This window comes from Haemaphysalis longicornis, unplaced genomic scaffold (assembly GCF_048455015.1).
Source record: "Haemaphysalis longicornis isolate Haplotype H1 unplaced genomic scaffold, Haemaphysalis longicornis Haplotype H1 scaffold_3, whole genome shotgun sequence".
NCBI classification, from domain to species: Eukaryota; Metazoa; Arthropoda; class Arachnida; order Ixodida; family Ixodidae; genus Haemaphysalis; species Haemaphysalis longicornis.
The window spans coordinates 47,421,715-47,428,327 of NW_027526335.1; positions in this window are offsets into that span (position 1 = coordinate 47,421,715).

Genomic DNA, 6,613 nt, shown 5'->3' on the forward strand with positions numbered 1-6,613 from the left:
GGAACCTCGTTCAGAACGTGCCTGTCTGCAATGGCGTCTCCTCGTGCTCTGTTCACGGTGACGACGGTCGTGACGATGACGACGACGACGACGACATTGATGATGACGACGATAGGGATAAAGAAGAAGAAGATGAGAATAATGGTGGTCTCACAGCGCGACGCACACTAATTCTGGTGCATGGGCACGAAAAAATGCCGCGTAAAAAAAGCCGCAGAAATTCACAGAAATATCTGATACTACGTAGCATTCGTTTGCCGTTTATCTAGAGTGTGAGTTCTTAACAGCCATTTTTTTTTTTCAAAATTCTATTCGACCTATTATCTCAATTTACGCCATTATAACGCTTACAGGTGTCACTTCCGTCAAATCTGCATTTTTGTGTAAATACCGGAGTGTTACATGGTCCCGGCTAGAGGGCGGGGGAGGGTACTCAGAAAAATTCCCCGCATTTCCCCGAGGGGAAGAATGTGAAAGTGCGAATGCACGAGTTGAATTTGCGCGGTTCGGTAATGTTCGTGAAAGAGAGATCACACACACACACACACACAACTACAAAGAAATAAAGATGCATTTATTCACAGACACCTATTTGTGTTGTCGTTGTACTTGATTGCTAGAGCGGATCTCAGCTTTGAAATTTCGTGTCAGTACTCCTTTAAGCAGGTGCATTAGCCCTTCTCACGCCCGATTCTTGGCCAATCCCCCACGTGGGTATGTGCCATGTCAGCGGCCAGGCAGCGCGCGCCCATCTCCCCCCGTTGCCAAGGAAGACGAGGAGATTCCTGGCCAATCCCCCACGTGGGTATGTGCCATGTCAGCGGCCAGGCTGCGCGCGCCCATCTCCACGTGCGCGGACATCGCCGGTGGACGCAGGTTCAGGGTCGCTTAAGAAGTGCATTGCACTTAAAAGAATGCTACGCAGTAAAAGTTGTACGGTGCCACCACGGATGCTGGGACCTATCTTGTTTCTGACACCTTTTTAACACTAATTTTTTTCTCTTTTTTCTTTTCTTGTTTGGTATTTAAAGCAACCTACGTCATTGCCTAAGTTATGTAATGAGCCATGTAGTGAGACGAACACCGACAACCGATGGACGTAACAGAGTGGATACCAAGAATTGGGTCTAGAAGAAGGGGAAGGCCGACAACACGATGAAGGGATGAAATACGGAATTTCGGGGGTTAAACTGTGGACTCGATAAGCACAGAACAGGAGCGGTTGGAGGTCAATGTGAGAGGGCTTCGTCCTGCAGTGCAGTGGACCTGAACAGGCTGATGATGATGATGAGGATGAGGTCACTGCCTAACTTGTCACACAGCTCTTTGGCCAATCCTCCGCGTGGATATTTTCTATAACCTGAGGCAACCAGCCAACCAACCAACTAGCCAATGACCTTATCTGGCTATTTTTGTAGTTTCAAGATTAAGACGATATTGGCATTTAGACGCTACTCGCTCAGATTTACTCCTATCATTTGAAGGGTATCGACATTTTACGTTCGGGTGTAATGTTCATTTTTGTGGTTCTCGGCAATGCGAAGTGACCTTCACCGAGCTGCGCTGCAGGATTCCAAGGCTAAATTTCTATCTATTCAGAACAGGGCTTTCACCCACGGAACTATGTCTGCGGTGCCAGGTCGCCGGAGAAATCGAACATTTTTTTCTCGCCTGTCGCCGTTTCTCGGCAGCTAGACAACTGCTTTTGAAGGACCCAGTTGAGCTTTTAGGGTTGACTTTATTGCTTCCACTTATATTATCTATTAGCGCATCAAATTTGGGGTATGCAAAAAGGGATATATTTAAATGTATTCAAGATTTTCTTTCTGCTTCAGGTAGTTTGAATTGCTGAAGGGGGCTATTTAATGGGTGATTCGGGTTTTAGTCATAACGAAGTTTCATGCTACCATTTCTGTCTTTCCGGAAATAAATTGGTATTTTGAGGTTCTCACGAATTTAAACAATCGAGTTAGCGCTGGCCAATCCCCCCTTGTGGGTACGTGCCAAAAGCTTTGAGGACATCATCATCATCAGAAACTAGGGGCTACTTTTGTTTAAACCCAAGAGGTGCATTTTTAGAATTCGCTGCGTTATACTTTTTCTGTTTTGCATTCGTCATTAAAGTGTTCTTTTATAATTTATCGTGGTTACTTGAGCTTTCTTCGGTCAAAACATCCGTGAATAGGTACGCGCCACTTTTTCTCGCGGAAGAGCACGGTGTAAGAAATATTCTTACGCCGTGCGGCAGAGCCACCAACATTCCGCACTCCACCCGAAGAAGAAGAAGGAGTCCCGACTGTTCGGACCTACGTCGTGAAAATGGTGAGGGGCCTTAATTAATTTTCTCCCAGCATAGTATTTAGTGTGCCGGACTGGAATTACTCGCACAGAAGTGAAATGAAGCTCACGAAGGCATTAGCCCCGTGATTCGCCTTTCATTGTTAGCTACCCGAGTAGCGTACTGGGCATACATGCCTTTGAACGTCATTGAACATTTGAACGTCATTGAACATTTTCTTCCATTTAACGCAGCGTCTGGAGTGCCGTCATACGGCATTTGTTTGTTTAAAGATGGGTTGACGCGGCGTAGAACGTGGGGCATAGGGGTGTAGAATTACGTTTTGGTACTGTCTATTATCACGGCAACCGTGAGGAGTACCGTCAGAAATTTCTCACGGCAGTCGCCTCTTATTGGCTAAACACGCTACGCGGAGACTCTATGGGATAAATATTCCCTGAAAAGCCGAGATTACGGCTGCCCCTGGACCGCTGTGGTAGTGCACTTGGTTTTAAAACAGAAGGCTCAGGTTCAGGTCCGACATTGCGATGTTTTCTTTAGCTTTCAGAATTTTTCAGTTATCCTGATTTTGTTAATACATTTTTTGCTCTGATTTTTACTATATCAAGAGATAGACGCACAGGACTTGTAGAATGTGTCGAATTACGTTTAATATAGGTTGTGTTTTGTGTCGTTGACCTGGGTTCGACTAGGCTTGTTGCAGTTGGGCTGGATTTGGGTAGGTTGTGATGCGTTCGGTTAGGTTACGCTAGGTTCGGTGAGGTTATGTTATGTTACGTTACGTTTGGACTTAATAATAATCAGCAAATGTTAGGCCAGCCAGCTTTTATGGAAACTGCCGTGAGAATTTCCCGGAGGTAACTCTCACGGCTGCCGTGAGATTAGACGCAGCATTACGTTTAAGCTTCGTAAGCCGAAGGGCTGAGGTTCGAGACCAGCGCCTGGGTGTTTTTTTTTCTTTTTTAGTTTTGTTGTTTCGATAATGATTTGCTTGATGCAGGATAGTATTTAGGTATTAGGGGTTTTAAATGGTAATCTCTGTGTTAAATGGCGCTACATTAGGGTAGATTGAATTAGATTAGGGGTGGTTACATTAGGTTACGGAGTACGGAACAAGAAAGGAGGGTAAACTTCACTTTCTGGTACGTCCAGATAACGTCACGAGCACTTGGCGAGGGTTAAGCTAGCGGCATCTGTTGCGGGAGAAGAAACTGCATGGACGCCGCGGTCGGCACTCCGCTGCTCGGCCAGCAAGTGGCGTAGTCGCTATTATCTCGTGCATGGGATGCCCGTATTATCCCCTTCGCCACCACACCTGCGAAGCCTCGTTATCTGCCTTAGCTTTCATTGTGACGTTATATGGTCGCTAGGCCGCGCCCACCGCAATGGGCCTTTCGCCTCCTGTATTCCTGCTCCGTGCTCTAGGTTAAGGCACGTTAAGCAAAATCTATCGCTTTTAAAGCGAAAGCTTTCTTAGTGAGACCGGCAGCGTCCTGCCAAGAAAACTAATGCATTTCCCCGTAGACCAGACGGTGGACCAAAAACCTCCGATAAGATCTCTAGATACACGGCCGGTGTGTGAAACCGGGCTTCCGTTTTGTCAAAACGGTTACTTAAAGATCACGAAAAAGGAACGGTTATTGATAAGACAAAACAGGCACTGATCACGCAGGAGGAGTGCAATAGTATACCTTTATCTCATAAACCTCGTATCGGTATGCATTTATATCGTTCGTAGATGCGCTTACTTAGTGTGCGAAAAATTGTCGCATGGGTTCCTTCTTGTTTTGTTATTTGGGTCTTTGGAGGTTGGACGGCCGAAAGGAGGTACTTAAGCGATGTTAAATTTTTAGGTTGACCGATATAAAAACGTTTGGGTGTGCGAAGTAGTGCCGAATGCGGCGTCACGCAAGGTAACGTGACCGAGCAACACTTTGGGTTAGTGCTTAGAGTAACATGGGTGGCATTGTAGACACAGCGCTCATTTAAAATACCCCAGATAATAGCAGAGATCTGCCGTACTATGATGTAAGTTGTCGCGATGGGTTTGTCGCGCATTCGGTATGGGGGTGTTTGTCGGCCATGGGACAGGGAGGTGATTGCGTAAATTTAAGCAATTTCAAAGATTATTTTTGATGTTATGCTTTTCGCTCCCAAATTATTTCACCTTGCTAGGGATCCCGTGCTATCCACGTTTTTTAACGACGAAAGACTGAAGACGGACTAGAATTGGATAACTTGAGCAATATTTTGTACGATTGACCTTTGGTGCTTAGCTACTGGGTGAGAAACTCAAGTACAACTGAATGGACTCTTATTGTAACCTTAACGACTTTGAACGACCAGTATGGTTACGAAAAAATTGGACCTGGTCTAATTCAAATTATTTTTTCTTTTACTGTTCAGTCGCTATACGACGAAACAGGTGGAAATTGACAGTTAACGCTGAACTTTCGTGCACTATTTTGATCCAGACTACAAGCGGCCTCCATTATTTCACGGCCACAATCCTGCGCGGATTTGAACGTTCGGACGCACAGCAGTAACTAACCGGGACGGTCTGAAACATTCATTTTTTACAGTTGGTATTCGGAGGTGGCACGACTGTGTGTTGTTTCTTCCTGGTGCTCGACTTCTCGACAGCCGTGCAGTTACCTTTACTTCGGTAAGAGACCTTGATGCAGAAGTCGTTGCAGTAGGCGGGAACACTGGCGCACGCACGATGATTCTTTAACCAACACTATCTACATCAAAATTGCGATATAACCATATTACGGCAGTGTTTATATGCTATCCCAAAAATTCAATATTTTCACATTCATATATGGCGCACTGCTGCGTGTTGCAAAGCGTTAGAACTTGGCCCCACGCATAATGCATGCATGCATCATGTGTAGATTCTGAGACACTCTTATGTGGACGTGAGTGTACACACTGACATACATAAGCCGCTTCTGCTTTACAGCACCGTATTTTTTTTTTGAGACAGGATGTCATCCTTTGAAACTAATATTATAGGCCAGAAGACTGAGGGGTCGCGTCGAAAGTTGAGGGTGCGATTGCGTATAGCGAAACTAGACACCCCGCGATCGCAGCGGAGTTTGGGCAGATACCGCTCAAGTGGGTTATGTACGCTTGAAGCATAAGAGAGTTGGGCTTGGAGCTGTTGCGCTTGGAGTTTGAGGCGCTCAAGTGATATGTACGCCCTTGCAGCTGGAGTTCGCAGTTTGAAGTTCTTTTATTAGCAATATGATGTAACTAGTTGTATAAAGTCTGTCTTACCATATCAACTACGTCTCGGATTCGTCAAGTGTTCTTGCAGCAGCGGATAGTAGCCGACCGATTTTTCGGACCAGGAGGGGAGCGAAAATTAGTCCTAATAAAAGAGCAGTCCGAAAAATACGTTAGCCATTAGTCCTATGGTACAACTGGCGATTCTTCGGGAAAGTACGGAATATCCAGCAAGTCCGAATTTTTGGAGTCCGAAAAAACGGTCGGCTACTGTATTTATAAAGGCGCGTTCACACTTGCGACGAAAGCGACGAGAATTCTGTCGCTTTGTCGCGCGACGACAAAAATTGGTCCCGACCATTCGCCAAAAACGGTCGTCGCGCGACAAAGCGACGGAATTTCCGTCACTTTCGTCGCAAGTGTGAACGGGCCTTAAATGGTAGAGACATTATTAGCTGGCAGGTCGTATGGTAGATGACACGACGCGGTGTACATGCATAAAATCCTACCCTTCTCTCTTTAGAAAGAGGTGTGGTAATTGTTATTTTTGTTGTTTGTGACCCAATCATTCAGTGTAAACGGACCTCTGTAGCCGCACCCGCAACCGTCCAGTGGAATCTGAGAGTGTGAAGGTACCGGGTCGCTGGTAATCGCTGATGCTTAGGCTACAAGGGCCGAAAAAGAAAACCCACGTAAAGCGCATAAAAGAATGGTGTCGCTATAGAGATACTGCGCGAGCCGTTTCGATCCACGTCGACCAATGCATTCAGGAAAAATCACCCGACGAGTGCTTTAGCATATCGAGAAACAAAAATGGTATTGGTGCCTTCAGTTCGGGCAAACCGGTGCCATCATCGAAGTTTTAATACTGTGAAGCAAATAGTCATCCAATGATAAATAGGTACTATGTACACGCGTTGAATTTTGGCAGGGAGAAACTCTATTCTGGGGTTTCAGCGGAAGCCAAGCAAGATTTTGGGATCATCCGGAAGATAGGTGTCCAACGCTCTGGCGCTGCGCATAAGACTACCTTTGGGGAGGTCTGTTTTGTTAGGAGTTGCGTACCGCCTAAAAAGCCGACGC